We start from the raw sequence: 18,059 nt of genomic DNA on the forward strand, positions 1-18,059 counted from the left end.
ATGTTGACTTTTTAAATTACATTATATTTTTTTGTATCTTGTGGGATTAACAGGATGGTAAAGCATCCATTTCTACTACATGAAAGATATGCATGTTGTACTTAACTCTAGCCAGGAATAGTGGTACATATCTGTAATCCCAGAGGGGGGAAAATCCTGTAAGTTCAAGGCCAATTTAGGCTACATAAAAAGTTCCAGACCAGCCAGATCTGAAAACAATAACAACAACAACAAAACAAAACAACTTACTTCCATAGTAAGTTACAGTTTTATGTTATAAATTCAAACTGTGGCCAGGAGCGTTAGGTATATCAACAACAGTATACATTTAAAGGCCCTCTAACTCTGGTAACCAGTGTATCGGCGATATCCTCCTCATTGTGAGTAATAAGACTGTGAAGGCACAAAGCAATTGTCTGTCAAAGGTCCGACAGAGTTAATCTACTTTAGTCTATCCTTGTCTTAGACAATTTTCTGTTGTGACAAAATCCTCAGGCTTACGAGTTACTAGTAAGGAAAAAGAAATTTCTTACAGTTTGGAAGACTGAAAGTCCAAACAAAGTTTGGTGTTGGCTCTAGTGAAGACATCTTGACCACATCACCTCATGACAAATGACATCATGTCAGAAATCACACATAAAAATAGAAACCCAGAGCATGGCAAGAGCTCAGTCTTGCCTTTGCATACCAATTACAACAATTCTCTCTTAAGAACTCTTCAGGTTCCCTTAAGAATGATATTGAAGGCCTAGTTTAGTTCATGCTACATTACTGGCTCAACATGTGCACAGCCTTGGGTGATCTGCAGCATTGCACACAAAACAAAAACAAAGCAATAAAAAAGTCACCCAAGACTCTAGCAAATCCTTCCCAGGCTACTCTCCCCACCGGAATTTAATCACCTCAGACTTGTCCCATTTCTTAAAGGTCCGCTAACTCTCATTTTGTCATGTAGGCAGCAAATCTTCAACACAAGAGTCTTTGTGAGGACAAACAAAGCAATCCTACAGGCAGTTATCGCTTCAAATGAGAACATTAAGATACAATTTGAATATGCTAAGTTAAGCTTTGACAACCAGACACTTTGAAATGATTTTGTTTCCAGGTTTTAAGCAGGATGTTTATTTTTGTATTATTTCCTCTCCTTTTGATCAAGTATCTACTATATCTGCTAGAGGAGGGGTTAAAATAACATTTTTAAAAAATGCATTCTAAACTATAACTTAATCTAAAGGCAGGGCTGGGGCACTCCGTTCTCTTCTGCTTTGAAACTGTTTGTGAATTTTCTAAGGAAATATATAATCAGTCTTTACTGGAAAAAAATGCTCTTTATCTCAATCTTATATTGCTGGAATAATGTTAACTGTGATTATTAATTATCCCCTTCTAACTTTCCAAAGAAGAACTATCTTTCCATGAATAATTTTCAAGATACATGTATGAAAGCAGAAAAAGATTTATTCAATATGGCCACATCAGGAAGAGATCTAATGATTCACCCTGTCTCCCCAACAAACACATTCTCTTCAAGGGTCCTCAAGTGGGTTTAAGTTTAAATAAAAGGCCAAGGACTTGGACACCTAAGTGGTCCTGGTCAGTGAGTGTTCATGTTCATCATTGGCCCATCCTTGTTTGGGCTTTGGTCTCATCAGGAATACGGTCTAACAAGTCAGTAGAACTATGTGAAATCTCTTTCCAGGAGGCAAGTTCCCCCTCTGGCTAGCACTCTTTCCTTTTCCCAGCATGAGATTCCCTAGGGAAATTCCTATTTCTTTAGAATCCATTGTTTCAATAGTCTGATACCTTGAGAGACTTCAGCATCTCTTTAGAAGGTCTTCATATCTGCCACATCTGTTTTAAGTTTCTGCTTTCTGTTTTATCATCTTGATCTTGATGTGGAAGATGTGTACGTCCAATACAAGTATAGTAGATAGAACACAAAGAGAGATCAGTGTGAACACGTCTAACTAGTGCCAGGGAGCCCGCTCATAAGAACTGTTTTTCATAGTGGTTCTTGGCTTTTAGTTACTTTTGGAGGAGCATGTAACTCTGTCTTATTGGTTTGATACAGGATCTCATTACAAAACCTAGACTGGTCCCAAGCTTACTATCTTCCTGTTTCAGCTTCTCGAGTGTGTGGAATTCAGGCAACCACTTCCATGCCCAGCTTGACTTTTAGTTCTGACAACTTCCCCCATGTTTCTGAACAATATTCTCTGAAGACATTGCTGATTAACCATCAACTTGCTTGTTCTTCATTGTCCCATGATGCCAGGGAATGGTTTGTCCTAATTGGTCTCATTTGATCCCACATCTTTGGGTGAGTACTGTGGGAGTAAGTAACAGATGTCAAGAAGCTAGTGCCAATACACTATTTAATCCCAATTTAAGTACTGGCTCTTAGTCAAACAAACTTAAGTGGGTTCTGCTTGTCCATTAGGTAGTGTCCTAGCATCTCAAAATCCTCAAAAATCCTGAGCAAAAAGTTCAGGTTCCTTTCACAGAAGCTATATTTCAAGGGTCAGACTTTCTTAAGAATCCAAAACAAAGTCTAGCTCATCTCTCTGTTTCCCAAGTAGCGAGAAAGCAGCTGGGCTGAAGTGGAAAGACAGGAAACTGTCCCGGGAATAAAATGACTCCAGCAGCTGCTGTGAAGTCCCATCTTTCCTCACCACCCATGGTCTGCTCCCTGTGAGTGGCACACCCACCAAAAATGGATCTTTGCACCCTCATGGTCATCATTTTGTTATTGTGCTGGCTAGTTTTGTGTCAGCTTGACACAAGCTGAAGTCATGTGAAAGGACGGAAGCACATCTGAGAAATTGTCTCCATAAATCAGGCTGTAGGCAAGTCCGTAGGCATTTTCTTATTTAACGATTAATGTGAAAGGACCCAGCCTATTGTGGGTGGAGCCACTCTTGGGATGGAGGTCCTGGGTTCCATAAGAAAGCAGGTTGAGCAAGCCATGAGGAGAAAGCCAGTAAGCTGAGGTTCCAGCCCTGCTGAGTTTCTGCCTCAACAGAAACTTTATAATTAACTATATGGAAGTGTGAGTGAAATAAACCCCTTCTTTCCCAAGCTGCTTTTAATTGTGGTGTTTCCTCACAGTGACAGTAACTTTAACTAAGTCAGAAATCAGTAAAAGGAATGGGGTATTGCTGTGAAAACCTAAATATGTCATTCTGGGAAGACTGTAGAAGAGCCCCTGAATTTTCAGCTAGAAAAACACATTAAGTGTTGGGAGAGCAGAGAGCTGTTCTAATAGGAGCTTGGAAAACAATGTTGAGAGCAATGCAGATGCTGGAGGCCTTGCTGATGAAGTTTCAGAGGGAAGTTTGGACATTCTGTTAAACATTCTGTCAGGGCCTTTGCTATTTTACATTCAGAATATGTGGTTCTGGTCAGCTGGAGTTAAAGAACTCTCTGTGATTATCAGGATCACTAAAATAAAGCCTTTGCTTTACTAGGACAATTAGCATTGGTTAGCTAGGGTTGGGAAATTAGCGGTGATTACGAAGAGACCAGCCCCATTGAAGCAAAATCTTCTTGCGAGTGTTTCCTCAGGGGCAGAACACAGAAACTCTCTTCCAGAGGTGGACAGTATAGGTGTATCTATACTGGCAGCCAAACTTGATTTTGTGTTTAGAGTCTCCCAGGGAGTACTAGTTTTGAAGGATGAAGAGGTCATGGAGAACAGATGAGAGGCCAGGAGTGGCCATTGGTAAAGATATAGCCTCAGTAGCAGTTGAAGCTCCAGGATAGAAGGGGTCATGGAGAGAAGGGGTCATGGAAAGACAATGAGGCTTGGCATCATGAAGAGAGCCCAGAAGAGCTGTTGGTGAAAGTTCAAGCCAGTTGCTCCAGGAAACCCTAGGATTTTTGGAGACTGCAGTACCACGGGACTACGGTCAAGGACAGCAGAAGCCATGGAGTAGAACTAGTCTGTGAAACAAGCTGTCTGTGCTCTGAGAAGTCCTTTGAGGATCTCAGAAGAATGTAAGTGAGCCCCAGACCTTGGGCACTGAATAACTTCTACTGTTGGAGTTGGCTTTGCTTTTTTCAGATTGCAGTTCTCTCTTGAAATGAGGAAGTATTTATTTTTAATTCACAGGAGTCCACAGTTGAGAGATTTTGAAGTTTTTAATTAAAGAGATTTTGAAGTTTTAAAGAGACTCTGGAATTTTAAGGAGACCCTGGATTTTTAAAGAGACTAAACTTTTAAAGTGTTTGAGTTTTTAATATGTTTTATATTGTGATATGTATTAATATGAGATCTTGGGGATAAATGGAAAGAGAAATATTACTGTTAAATTGAACCATTTTGGTGTTTTGTGTTGAAAAGGGGTCAGTTATTGAATGTGAGGGTCACATTGTGTGATCTGACCACTCATCCTCAATAAACAATTTAAAAGAGGCAAACTGAGGTTTACTCAAGGTGGCCACACCGGGAAGAGGGAAAAAGACCCAGGGACATTCCTTCCCCCACTCCCACCCCTCACACCAAGCCCTTCTTCAAGGAATACATATTTTTTTAAAGCTTGTGTTTAAGATGCAAGTTAAGCCTAGAAATCTCTATTGAAACAGGAAAAAAATAATACTCTAAGATCACTTTCCAGAAGGCCCCAAAATAGAATACTAAGAAAGTAATTAGGTGGTAGGAGTATAGCTGGCTGTGGAACGCATGCTCAGCATGAAACCCTGGTCAATCCCAGGACGAAACAAGCGAATAAAAATGATATAAATTCACAGGAGTAGCAACAGTCTTTAAAAATAATGTTGGTTATACCACATACAGCTATTTCTACCAATACTAACAGGAAGTGGCAGCAGAATGCCATAACTCAAATTCTACTTTTAGGTCATATGTGTTGATATAATGCATACATATATACACACACACTATATTTAATTTTGTCTAGACTTGGGTTTAAGTTTAAACTAACTTCATACTGGTTTGTTTTATTTATATATCTATAAACATTAGTCAAGTATTTTGAATGTTTTTGTAATCCTAAAACAGCATAAGTTGTAGTTATAAAAACTTTTAAAGAGTATAGTTTATTTATACCACATGATTCATTTCATAAATTAGATGAACTAATCCATTTTCAGTTTTAATGTTGGAAAAAGCATTTCAAAAGAGCTTATCATCAACCAGAGTATACCTAAATTTCTCCCCCCTAAAAGAGAAGCTTAAATTTCCGGGTACAATTTTAGCAAGACTAATCCCCTTCTGTCCCTGACAAGGTTTGATTTTTTTTTTTTTTTTTAGGTTATCACTTAGTAACTCAGATACCTATTACAGAGAACATTAGAGTTTTAACTCAGAGATTTGGACAAAGAAAAATAATTTGATGGATTATTCAGCACTTGAGAGGTAGAGGCAAGCTGATCTTTGTGAGTTCCAGGCCAGCCTGGTTAACACAGTGAATTACAGAACAGCCAGAGAGAGTGACACCCTGTCCTGAAAATTTTTTTTGAAAATTACCTCTCAAAATATATGTGTTTATTTTGTCAAAAAAAATCTGTATTACAAATTAGGAGGAAACAAAGTAGTAATTTAGGACAAAAACTGGAAGGAAATTTCATAAGCAAAAAAAGAGTGGTCATACCAGGACTGGACATCTTTATTCTACATTAAGGCAAAATGGTCACCTTTCAATATTGCTTTTAGAATAGAGAAAAGTAACATCAATCAGAAAATAGAGGTGACTTATCAGCTAAGAGGTCTTGCTTCACAAGAATTAGGACCTAGTTTCAAATCCCAGCACCCACATGAAAAGTTAAGAATGGCTTCGATAAGCCCACTGCTAAGGAGGGTGGAGAAAGGAGGGTCTGGCCACCTGAACAACTCCAAGTACAATGACAGATCCTGTGTCAAGAAAATAAAACAGAGAATGATGTAAAAGGACACCTAACATCTTCCTCTGGCCTCTCCATGCAGGCATGCACACACACACACACACACACACACACACACACACAGAGTCTCACATACGAATAAATACTGTGTTTTTAAGAAAAGAAAATAAGGCAATGTCTCAGACAGGAAGTAGATGTCATTCTGGTGCTCTATATATAGAATGCAGTAAAAGTGATTGTTCAAGATTTTTAGAGGCTGAAAATATGAGGGCAACACAGAATAACAGATAAGCAGCATGATTACTCACACATCTTTGCATTATTACATGTGTTTATCAGAACATACAGTTGGCATACAGTAGTATTAATGTATAATGTGTACATATCTTTAACATATAAATCCAATTGTGTGACCCTTAAAGACAAGGAAACCTCCTAAGAACCATCATGTGATTTCATCCCCTACAAACATAGACTTCACAAATGCAGTTGGTAGTACAAAGTGTACCTGTGAATATATTTATTAATTTTTAAATGATTTCCTTGTATGTGCATTGGTATTCTACCTGCATGTGTGTCTTTGCGAAGGCATCAGATCCCCTGGACCTGGAGTTACAGACGGTTTGTGCTACCATGTGGGTGCTGGAATTGAACCCTGGTCCTCTGGAAGAGCCAGTACTCCCAATTGCTGAGCCATCTCTCCAGTTCCCCACATGAAATTTTATGTTTGGTATGTTTGGTATGGCACATAGCTCCTAGGGCCATGAGGAACAAAACAAACAGGAGATTCGATCAACCACAAGAGAGATCAAGAGGCACTGTAACTATGAGGTGTGTGAGGTTGCCATCAGCAAAACACACTCCAGTATTTTACAGTAAGCTTTTTAAAAATACAAACAGAAGTATCACACTCTAAAAAGCCAGCAATACAGCTGGTGATTACACAGCTCAGTGGTTTGCACTTAGCATTCACAAGTTCTTGGGTTCAATCCTCAGCACCAGTGGGTTACTAAATAAGGAAACAAACAAACAGTATGGTAAATACAGAAGCAGCAGCACAGAGCTCAGTGTTATTGTTTAGTATACTATTAAGTATTATGCACTGTACATAGTTCTGGTAACTTGGGGACAGCAGTGGGACCTTCTTTTGATGAAGCAGAAATGAGGTCCCTCTACATCCAGGTTCCTGTGCCTCTTTAGCTTTTTGTTATCTTTTTTTTTCAATTTCTTTTTATTTTTATTTTTTATTTATTGAGGTTTATTCACTTTGTATCCCCCCTATAGCTCTCTCCCTCCTCCCCTCCCAATTCCACCCTCCCTCCTCCTTCTCCACACATGCCTCTCCCTAAGTCCACTGATGGGGGAGGTCTTCTACCCCTTCCTCTGTGGCCTGGTAAGGCTGCTCCCCCCTCAGGAGGAGGTGATCAAAGAGCAGGCCAATCAGTTCATGTCAGACACAGTCCCTGTTTCCATTACAATGGAACTCACTTGGATATTATATATCTAATATCCACTTATGAGTAAGTATATACCCTGTGTGTCTTTCTGCTTCTGAGATACCTCATGCAGGATGATCTTTTCCAGTTCCCACCATTCACCTACAAATTTCATTATTTCCTTGTGTTTTATTGCTGAGTAATATTCCATTGTATAGATGTACCACAATGTCTGTATCCATTCCTCAACTGAGGGGTATCTGGGCTGTTTCCAGCTTCTGGCTATTACAAATAAAGCTGCTACAAACATGGCTAAGCAAATGTCCTTGTTGTATACTTGAGCAACTTTTGGATAAATGCCTAGGAGTGGTATAGCTGGATCTCGAGGAAGCACTATTCCTAATTGTTGGAGAAAGCGCCAGATTGATTTCCAAAGTGGTTGTACAAGTTTACATTTCCACCAGGAGTGGAGTAGTGTTCCCCTTTCAACATAAAACCAGACACACTAAACTTGTTAGAAGAAAAAGTGGGGAAAAGCCTTGAACTCATTGGCACAGGAGACAACTTCCTGAACAGAACATCAATAGTACAAGCTCTAAGGTCAACAATCAATAAATGGGACCTCATGAAACTGAAAAGCTTCTGTAAAGCAAAGGACACTGTCATCAGAACAAAAAGACTGCCTACAGATTGGGAAAGAATCTTCTCCAACCCTATATCTGAAAGAGGGCTAATATCCAGAATATATAAAGAACTCAAGAAGTTAAACAGTAACAAACCAGTTAATCCAATTTAAAAATGGGGTACAGAGCTAAACAGAGATTTCTCAATAGAGGAATATCGGATGGCAGAGAAACACTTAAAGAAATGTTCAATGTCCTTAGTCATCAGGGAAACGCAAATCAAAACGACCCTGAGATTTCACATTACACCCATCAGAATGGCTAAGACCAAAAACTCAAGTGACAACACATGCTGGAGAGGATGTGGAGAAAGGGGAACCCTCCTCCACTGCTGGTGGGAATGTAAACTTTGTTGTCTTTTTAAATGGATACCCACAGAATCAAGTTCAGCAATTTGTTTCTCTGAGGAGATTAAATTAAAAAAGGAAAAAAAAAAAACCCTCTTTAGCATGAATAATAATGGCATCATAAGAAATACTTATCATGCATTTTCTGTGAGCTGGCTATTAAAAAAATGCTTTCTGTGCATCTTTCTGTTTGATCCTCCGACAACTTATAGGGCCGAGTCAACAGTCCCTCAAAGTGTTACCTGGGTCTGTGACACATACCAAAGCATGTGCACTGCTTTCTTCAGTCAGGTCTCACAAGAATCCTGTGATAGATGTGATTATTTCCTGCTTGTTTTCGTGCAAAATTAAGTCTTAATGAGACCAAAGAGTACTGAGTTACTAAATGGGACTGCATTCATAATCCCACGCCCAAACCCTTCTAATTAGGATATTCTGAGTTGTTCTGTGTGGCGAGAGAGCCCAGACTTCTTTCTTTTGGTCAGTCCAGATGTGATAAGTCTGTAATACCTGTGTTCCTTTCAGTTGGCTTTTGGGCCGTAACTAGTTGACACTATTTCAATACAGAGCTTTAATATAAATTCAATATTCCATAGTCCAAGGGGAAATGATGCTAATTCCATTTTTAAGAAATTCGTAAGCATTTACACATTACCTTTTTTTTCTTAGGGAGGGCCACAAAGTAATCACTGTGCATGACAGCAAGATAATCGTGGGGGGTTCATTTTTATTACCTGAATATTGACTTTTAAGGAAAAAAAAATCGAACACCTAGGTGAAACATGTGTGATTATCCCTTCCTTTAATTGTTAGATTTTCCTAGTCTTCCCCTTTGTCAAATGACCAGCCTTTCTACTATATGCTCTTGCAAATATATACACTGTTATCAATGATGTTATTTAGAAAATTAAATTAAAAGTACATAAATCTAATAAGTATTAAAAAATGAAAAGAAAGAGGTTATGTGGAATAAACAGAGAAACCGACATAAAAAAGATTGATTGTATCTTACTTAGGGTTGGTGTGCAATTAATGATGGTATCATTAATAGCCTTTGAATTCAATCTATTTGAACTTGGTTAGAAGGCAGTAGGGAACTGTTGCAGAGTCTATCATTTGATATTTTAGGACTATAGGTTAACCAATACAATCATGACAATGAAAAAAAAGTTTGAGAATTCAATAAAAAAATTATTAACCCCTTGGAACTGGCACACATTTTAAACCAAGCAGAGGCAAGTAGATCTCTGAGCTTCGGGCCAGCTTGGTCTACATAGTGAATTCCAGGACAGCCAGGACTTTGTAGAAAGACCCTGTCTCAAAAACAAACAAACAAACAAACAAACAAACAAAAATTTACAGCTGGATGCAGTAGCACAAGCCTGTAATTCCAGCACTCAGGCAGGCAGATATCTGTGAGTTCAAGGCCAGTCTGGTCTACATAGTGAATCCAGGACAGCCTAGGCTACACAGAGAAACCCTGTCTCAAAAAAACCAAAATAAATAAATGGATAAAATAATTTTAAAAAAATGTTTTTACTAAGCCCTGTGCTAAGTAATGAATGAATAAAAATAAAGCATGTTTTTCCACAGGTTCAGGAGAGGCCAGGGCAGATCTGGTCCACAGTAAAGACACAAAGAAATGTGCTAAGTGACCTGAGAGTTGTTTATAGGGCAATCAGAATACAGACAATTATAGCTTGCAAAATCAGAGACGATGACGGATGTAACCATCATGGGTGTGTTCCGAAGAATGTAACAGTTCAGGCTAGTTTAAGAGAGACTAATTGAAAGTCTATGGAATAACCTAGACTGAGGTTGTAGCTAGGACAACTATGATGGAGTCAGGTGGGGCGCTGTAAGACTGCGATGTAACTATAGTGTCTCCACTGATAAAGAGCCTACAGCATTTCCTTATAATCATTTCACTAACTCTGTGTTGACACTTGAATGCTGTTATAAATTTTTCAGCTGTGTTCCAAGGACACGGAAAAAAAGACACAAACTCAAAATGAGTTTCCAGTAACCATGTTCTATAAATTAAACCCAGCTGAAGTTTTAAAATAATGACTACTTCCTCTAGTGGGTCCTCGGCAAATTGTGTTTTTCTGCATTTAAGATTTTAAACCAGTAAGCTCTGCTCTCTCAAGTCACAACCATGTTGACCCTCTTTACTTGTATTAGATAACACATGTAAATGATTATGTCATTAAGGACAAGAGGGGACATTAAATGTGGGAACAGGAAGATTTACAACAAAAGTCAAAGAGGAAGAATACAAGCTCCTGTTTTCATTAAAAAACAAAAAACAAACCTGAGTAGTCTTGAACATTCAGAGTCTATGTTCTCCTAGGGATAATGAATGTTCCTCATGGAAACCAATCTTCTGTTTGGGAAAACTGTAGTTTATGTTCGTGATAGATAAATTTTCAGGTACAAAGACAGGCTTAGCCTCAAATGACCTGTTGAAAGATTTAAAAGGCAATTAAAAAACAGAACAGTGAGAATGCAGCTCAATGAAATCTATGTAAAGTATATATCTTCACACAAACACTTAAATCTCCGTAGAACAGCAGTCTAATTCTTTGAGAAAGTTACTCCTACGAAAAGTAACTACTTCTTAAAGGACCACAACAGAAAATGTAAGTCAAGAGTGAGATGAAACCGGATGCTAACTGCTCCAGTGAAATCCTGGGAATCTTGCTGAGAGAAGATATTCTCAGCTGGACTGAAGCATCTGTTGGAAAGTTGAAAGGAAAAATGAGCACAGTTGAGCGAGGGAACACTTGAGAAGGTACACTTGAGTGAATCTGCTTTTAATCTTAAAGAGAATGGCAGAGTGTCTTTAAACAGTAACATACACAGACAAAAAAAAACATTTTGATCATATTCACACCCCATTACCTTCTCATTTGAACAACTTCTTCTTCTTCTTCTTCTTCTTCTTCTTCTTCTTCTTCTTCTTCTTCTTCTGCTTCTTCTTCTTAACTGGGCCTTTTCTTTTCATGGCATTTTTTTAATGTTTAATCATCTTTGCCTTAAGGTTCACACACAAGAGAATTTTATATCCAATTTCAAAATTACCCAATCCATCTGTATGTTCTATTAACTGGAATTCTTTTTTTTTTTTTTTTTTCCATTTACAAGAATTTTGCTACAATCCACAAACCCAAAGAAGCTAAGTTACAAGGAGGGTGCAAGGGAGGGCGCTTGAATCTCACTCAGAAGGGAAATTAAATTAGGCATATGGAGGTTGATGAATGGAGGAAGCTGAGTAGAAGAGGGGATGGGGAGGGGAGCAGGGTGGGAATTAGGAGTAGGGTGGTGGTGAAAGGAAATCAGAGGTGGGAGGCATCTCTGAGATTTGCCAGAGATCTGGGATATGGGAAGCCCCAGAGGTCTCTGGGAGTCACCCTAGCTGAGACTTCCAGCATCAGGGGATTTGGAGCCTAAGTCACCTTATGTAGCCAGGCAGGACTTCCAGTGGAGGGATAAGGACACCAACCGACCCACAAAACCTTCAGCCCCAAATTTTTTCCTACCTACAAGATTGAGGGAATGGCCAAAGAAAGGCTGGCCCTACTTGAGACTCATCCCATGGGAGAAAACCAACCCCTGACACTATTAATGTTACTCTGCCATGTTTGCAGACAGGAACCTAGCATAACTCCTCTGAGAGGCTTCACCCAGCAGCTGATGGAAACAGATGCAGAGACCCACAGCCAAACATTAGACAGAGCTTGGAGAGTCCTATGAAAGAGTTGGGGGAACAATTGAGGGAGCCAGAGGGGTCAAGGACTTCTCAAGAAGACCTACAGAGTCAACTGACCTGGGCCCATGGGGGCTCACAGAGACTGAACCACCAACCAAAGAGCATTCTTGGGCTGGTCTTAGGCCACCTGAACACACGTAGCAAATGCACAACTTGTTGTTCATGTGGATCTCCAACAACTGGAGCAGGGGCCCAATCTGATTCTGATGCCCCCCTTTGGCTCCCATTCCGCTAACTGGGCTGCTTTGTCTGGCGTCAGTGGGAGAGGATGTGCCTAGTTCTGCAGTGACTTAATGTGCCAGGGAGGGTTGGTACCCATGGGGGACCTCCCCCTTCTATGAGGAGGAGAGGAAGAGAGGCTGCAGTCAGGATGCAAAATGAATAAATAAATAAAATTTTAAATCTTTTTCTGACCCACTGAGTTTAATCAGAGCTGCTTCCATGAGCACGAACGATGTGTGGGTAAGGCTTTAAGAACAGATTAATCAGACTGACTTAGATGTTGTCAGCTTTCAGTGCCAGAGAAATGTCGGAAACGTCCTCCCACCCCTTGTCCCCTCAGTAGAGAAGGATTATATACATCTTTATTTTAAAAGCCTCGCCACCTAGGAGATGGAGATGTAGCTAGTAGAGTTGCTGACCTTTCGGATCTTAGCATGTGGGTTCAGTCTCCACTTCTGGGGGAGGGACGTCCTCACTTCAAATCTAAGACTATCCATTCATATTGTGGATTCCGTATCAAAAGTAGGTTTATTCCACCTCTGTTCGTAAAAGCTGCCTTCCACCACACACACTGCTTTCTGCATCCAGACCCCAACTATGACAATATTTTACTTTTAAGTGAGAAAATGTCGACGTGGGTGAACAGCGTAGTTTGACTGTCAACTGTGCAGATGCTTCTCTCGCATCACGTATTTATAATTTAACACACAGGGTCTTCTCCCCTCTGAGGTTCCGAGACTGTTGAAAGCTATTTTGGTAGTGAGGGTCACACGCAAGCAAGTGTGAAGACGAACGAGAGGAAACACAAGGCGAGCAGCGTCTCGTCTCCAGTTTTACCGTGTCGTAGGTGAAGGGTCGCTCGCTGTGCGGGGTGACGGAGGCCACCGAGAAGGCGGGCGGGGAGAGCTCTGGAAAAGAACGAGACGACACCGAGGTGGACACGGTCCTCCACTCTGGACACCTCATTCAGACGGTCCCCGCTCGCCCCGGAGCGCCATCGCCCGCCTAGCGGACAGCAAAGTGGGGTTTGAGCGCCGCGCGTTCCTGGAGTCGGGACCGACGCCCGCGCTCGACACCCCGCCGGGACCTCTCCGGGCCCCTGAGCCTCCGCGCCCCCACCCACCCCGGGAGCCAGACCCACCACGGCGCGAGGCGGGGAACTACAGCTCCCGGCAGGCCCCGCGCGGGCCGCGCGCCCCCGCCCGCGCGCCCCGGCCCCCCGCCCTCCGGCCTGGAGACGGGACGGGAGGGAGGGCGGGAGGAAGGGGCGCGGGCAGCGGGCGGCGATCGTGCGAGGTGCGTGAAGCCTCGCCGCCTCCTGCTCCGGGACGCGGACGCTGGCGCGCGCGGACTTTCCCCGAAGCGGCCGAGCCCGCCTGTGTAAGTAGTCAGTCTCCCGAGGGAGAGCGGAGCAGACGCGGAAAAAAGTTCGCGCCGCCGCCGCCGCCGCTTTGTTCTCCCCGACCCGTCGGGCTGAGGTGGCGCGGCCCCTCCCCCACCGCACGCGGCGGCGGCGGCGGCGGGACTCGGACCCGCGCGGGGCTGGGCGGCGGCCGCGGCTGGGCGGGAAGTCGGGGCGGTGCTCCGCGGGCGGCCGGGGGCGCCGGCGCGGCCAAGTTCCGCGCTCCGCGCCGAGGCCAAGTTGGAGTGGCGCGGCTGCGGGCGACCCGCCGCGCCCTGCCCCTCGGGCACTCGCTGTCCCCGAACCCCGCACTCTGCTCTGGCCCCGCCGCGCCGCGCGGCGAGCCTCCCCGCTTCTCCGCCGCACTTTCCGTGGGGCTGGCGCTGGAAGGGGCTGAGTATCCGGGGTTTGGAGGACGGTGACCCCAGTTTCCTGACGGCCTCTGGGCTCGCCAGTTGCAGCCCCGCTCCAAGTCGTTCTCCTTCCCCCGAGGTGAGACAGCCGCGGGTGTGGAGCAATAAAAATAATAAGTGTACGCGACGCCACTTGATTGCGGGTCGGCTATTTTATTTCACACCGTCGGAATCAGAAGTATAGGCCGTGCTGTCTGCGAGCACGAATAGAAATCGGGCGACGGGCGACCTGCAGACTTTTCCGCACTCAGATTGATGGCATGGACGTAACTGTCCCTTCAACCACGCCCGTCCCCACAGGAAATAAGACTATCGGTGTCATCTCTGATTAAAGAGGTTAAGTTACAACTCGCTGTACTGCTTTGTAGGACAGGGCCTTTAAAACCTGTAGGTACAAAAGAAACAGAAACTTTGAGATCCCTTCGTCTGTAACCCAGAAAAACGCTGTTACACTACGAAATGCTTTGACTTTATACGTAAGGTTCAGTGGTAGCAGTTTTGATTTTGTTCAACTCACGCTTAAACTTTAATGCCAGGAGGGTATGGTATGCAAGCATATGGATTCGCATCAAGAAGGCTTCCTTGAAGTTCCATGACTCAGTTCTAAGTAAGGGCTGCTCTATACAGGAACACTTTTCCCCCATCCCGCTTATAATCTGGGGTGAGGTAAAACAGTTTACCGAGTTGATTCAAGTTTTTGTAAGTGTTATTTTAAAATGTCTCACAGGAACCTTCACAGTAGGTTTTGCCTCATACGGTAGTCATGGGCCTGAGAACATGAGTTTGGAGTCCTTTTTGATACACCAAGACAGTTCACATCTCAGGGGTGTGAAAATTAAAAGAATTTTTCTTAAGCACGTTTGACAGTTTGATAATTCTGATCACACTCACCGTCGGCCCCACTCTCCCTCATACCCTTCGTACCCTTAAAGACTTTTTCCAGGAGGAGCCTTTAATCTTGCACATCTTACAAGCTTTCTATTTTATCAGATGACTTGTTTAGAATAGACATTTCTTTATGTTTGTGCATCGTTTCTCATCTAAACACTGCTACACACACAAGATGTATTCTAAAAGTTAGAAAGTTGAAAATACCTATACAGTAGAAATGGAGGGAAAGATGTTAGTGAAGTGCACTTTTCACAGAAGGGACATTTTTCAAGAAAATTTTCAACAAACTTCTAAAGGTGGCAAAAATATTAACTGTAGTTGAGCCCATTGCTTGTTTTTAAAAGAAACTTGCTCAGAATTTGATGTATAAAAATAATTACTTATATATAATTTGATTTGGCACATAGTTTGGATTTAATAATCACATCTCTTTTTTGAGTTTCTCGGGTTATATAATTCATACTGAGCTTGCCTCTTTGGAGCAGTCATTTTAAAAAGGAAAAAATAGGATATGGTACTTAAGAGATGTTTTAGTTTTACTTTCAGTGTAGATAAAAAGTTTTCTTCGCTTGTGTAGTTATGTTATAGTGGCCGTATGTGGGAAGTGCTCATTGGCAATTGGCCAATCAGATTTCTTAGAAACTACTGGTGCAGGGTTGAAGCTATCATAGCTTCATATTGCTTTGCCAGATGATGCTCTAAAATCTGGATATACTTCACAGTGTCTGCGCAAGAGAACCTTCTTGGTGTGCCCTCTCTGTGTTCTCCCTGATGGTGGAAGGACTGAGATTCAGATGTCACTGGCCCAGATGAGTAGATTAGAGGGAATAATTTAGTGGAGTGCTGAGCTCTTAGAAAGACAGTCTGATATTAATCTGAGGGGATAGTCAGGTTTCTGAGATATTCAATACACGTAGAGACTGCCGCAGATTGTGATTAAAAAAAAAACTACGCAAATAAGTAAGTTTGTGCACAATATACAAGCATTAAGCAAAGTCAGACCTGTGTAGAGGTAAAATATAGCCATTGAGTTCAGTGTACCAGTCAGCAATATCACTGAAAAAGCTCACGTACATTTTACAATACATACCACATACATGTGTGTATGCGCATGAGGGTCAGGATAAAACGTCATTCTTTATCAGCATTCCTTACAGATGATGCTCCATTAAGCCAGGGCAGCTCTTTGCTGGTGGGAGTCAGGTAAATAGACTATTACAAAAGAAAAACTTTTTTTTTTTTCTCTTTAACATTTGATGAATGCAGAAAGAAGTGCTGGCTAGCCTAAAGAACGAGAGCTCCCTTTGAAGTATTTAATTTGTCTTGTTTTCAGGAATCTTCTTGTTTCCTTGCTTCTTCAGAGAGACCTTCCCTGAGACCCAACTGAAATTAACTCTCCCTGGCGCATACTCCGTTGTATACTCCGTTGTCTGTCACGTAGTTTGTAATTACCTAGCTGCTTATGTAGATGTTTGTTTACTGTCGGTGAGTCCCAGAGAAAGCTGCAGTCATGTCTCTTTCTGCTGCTGCTGTGTAACTTTGGTGACACTCAGCAGTCTGGCACATACTGAGTGTTCTGTAAATGTACACTGAAGGAAACTCCTGCTGGCGGGACTTCTCATTCGAGCCTGGGTTGACGTCGGAGCATAATGTGTTGTGATGAGGTGACTGAGCGGGAAAGCAGGTAGATCAGCTGTGACCTTACCATGAAGTTATAACTCAGCCAAGTCACCTAGCCTCCAAAGGCTTTGTTTGATGTTGTCTATACTAACAGGGTACACTGAGCTCAAAATAACTTTTGATTCTATTCAGTGGTGATAGGATTTGTAAGTTCATTTGAATGAGATGTATGACAGTTCTCTAAAAGACTGTTTGAAGAATGCCAACTAAACTGTTATAACTAGACAGTACTGTTCTGGTTTGGAAACTCTCGTAGCTATTAGAAACAACATATCAAATCAATACACCATTTATAAATTAACAAGGTGTAGTATTTATTAATTTATAAACTCTATTTTCTATTTGAAGCATTAAATACAAAGACATTAAACAGCTTACCAAAATTCATGTAAATTAGAATTGTTATATTTATTGCAGATCAAATAAAGATCCCATAAACAAAACCAGGAGAGAGAAAACAGATGGGATGAGTGGGTGTGAGCTGTTAAAACAGGTTCTTATATTTGCATTCATGCCGAAAGTTTAAAAATTCACTTTTATACATAATTATAGGAGTTTATTAGGAGTTTATTAGGAGTTCATGTCACTAGTAAATTAGTCAAGTGTGTTATTAGACTGTTACTGTTAATGAGTTAATATCAAGTGGGACAATAAAATGTACATTCCGTAGGCAGGTATCTTTTATCTAATTGCTGGAAGACTTGTGAGTGGTCTGAGTACTTACAGGAAGCTAGGTGCTGTTAGTAGCCCCTCACCCGCAGGGGCTGGGGGACCCACATAGCCAGCAAGCAGCGCCTGCCATTTTTCTTGCACTTTTCTGCAGTAATACTGAATACAATCAGTTCTCTTGTAACAATTCCTCAGATATTTGAGAACCACTCATTCTGTTTGGTGTTCTTAATCATATGCTTAGCACACCCCATTGTTCTTGCCATTACCTGGATGTATGCATTTTTTTTCTTCGCAAACCTAAAAATCTAACTCTAAGCATATGGATTGTAGAATAAACATAACAGTAACATAGACTAATGAGTGTGGAGATTAAAGCCATCTGCTCATGGCTTTCTAATGTCCAGAGAATTTAGGTTTATATTAGTTCTTTTGGTTAATCCATTATATTCATAGCACTTATCTGAAGCCTCGAAAACGTAACCCCCATGAATGGCTCCCAAATCAGTGTCTCCCCATTCTTCCGTTGCACATTTAACTTTGAATTTATCTGTTAAGTTTCACTTTAGTTTTGATCTATTTGCTCATTTTTGTTCAACCTGAAGATTATATAAGCATATCTTCTTTGTCCTAATCTCCTATCTAATGAAAATACAGGGCTAAGAGTGGTTTGGGAACCTTT

The 18,059-nt window shown here is 41.6% G+C and overlaps 1 protein-coding gene and 1 long non-coding RNA gene across 2 annotated transcripts in view; one reads left to right on the top strand and one right to left on the bottom strand.

The window, feature by feature from the left end:
• Positions 1 to 1,474: 1,474 nt before the first annotated feature.
• LOC132649026 (uncharacterized) lies at positions 1,475 to 13,472 on the bottom strand. Its single transcript, XR_009587433.1, has 3 exons — positions 11,233 to 13,472; positions 10,643 to 10,790; positions 1,475 to 2,327 (listed from the first exon to the last, which is right to left on the bottom strand). It is a non-coding gene; the product is annotated as an uncharacterized LOC132649026 (long non-coding RNA).
• Positions 13,473 to 13,551: 79 nt separating this feature from the next.
• The window catches only part of Prkd3 (protein kinase D3), a 70,463-nt gene continuing 65,955 nt past the window's right edge, over positions 13,552 to 18,059 (top strand). Inside the window, exon 1 of the mRNA XM_021634344.2 lies at positions 13,552 to 13,702. The gene's annotated coding sequence lies outside the window, so the exon portion shown is untranslated. The remainder of the gene's footprint in view (positions 13,703 to 18,059) is intronic.

The sequence above is a fragment of the Meriones unguiculatus genome, chromosome 1, assembly GCF_030254825.1.
Source record: "Meriones unguiculatus strain TT.TT164.6M chromosome 1, Bangor_MerUng_6.1, whole genome shotgun sequence".
In the NCBI taxonomy this organism is placed as follows: Eukaryota; Metazoa; Chordata; class Mammalia; order Rodentia; family Muridae; genus Meriones; species Meriones unguiculatus.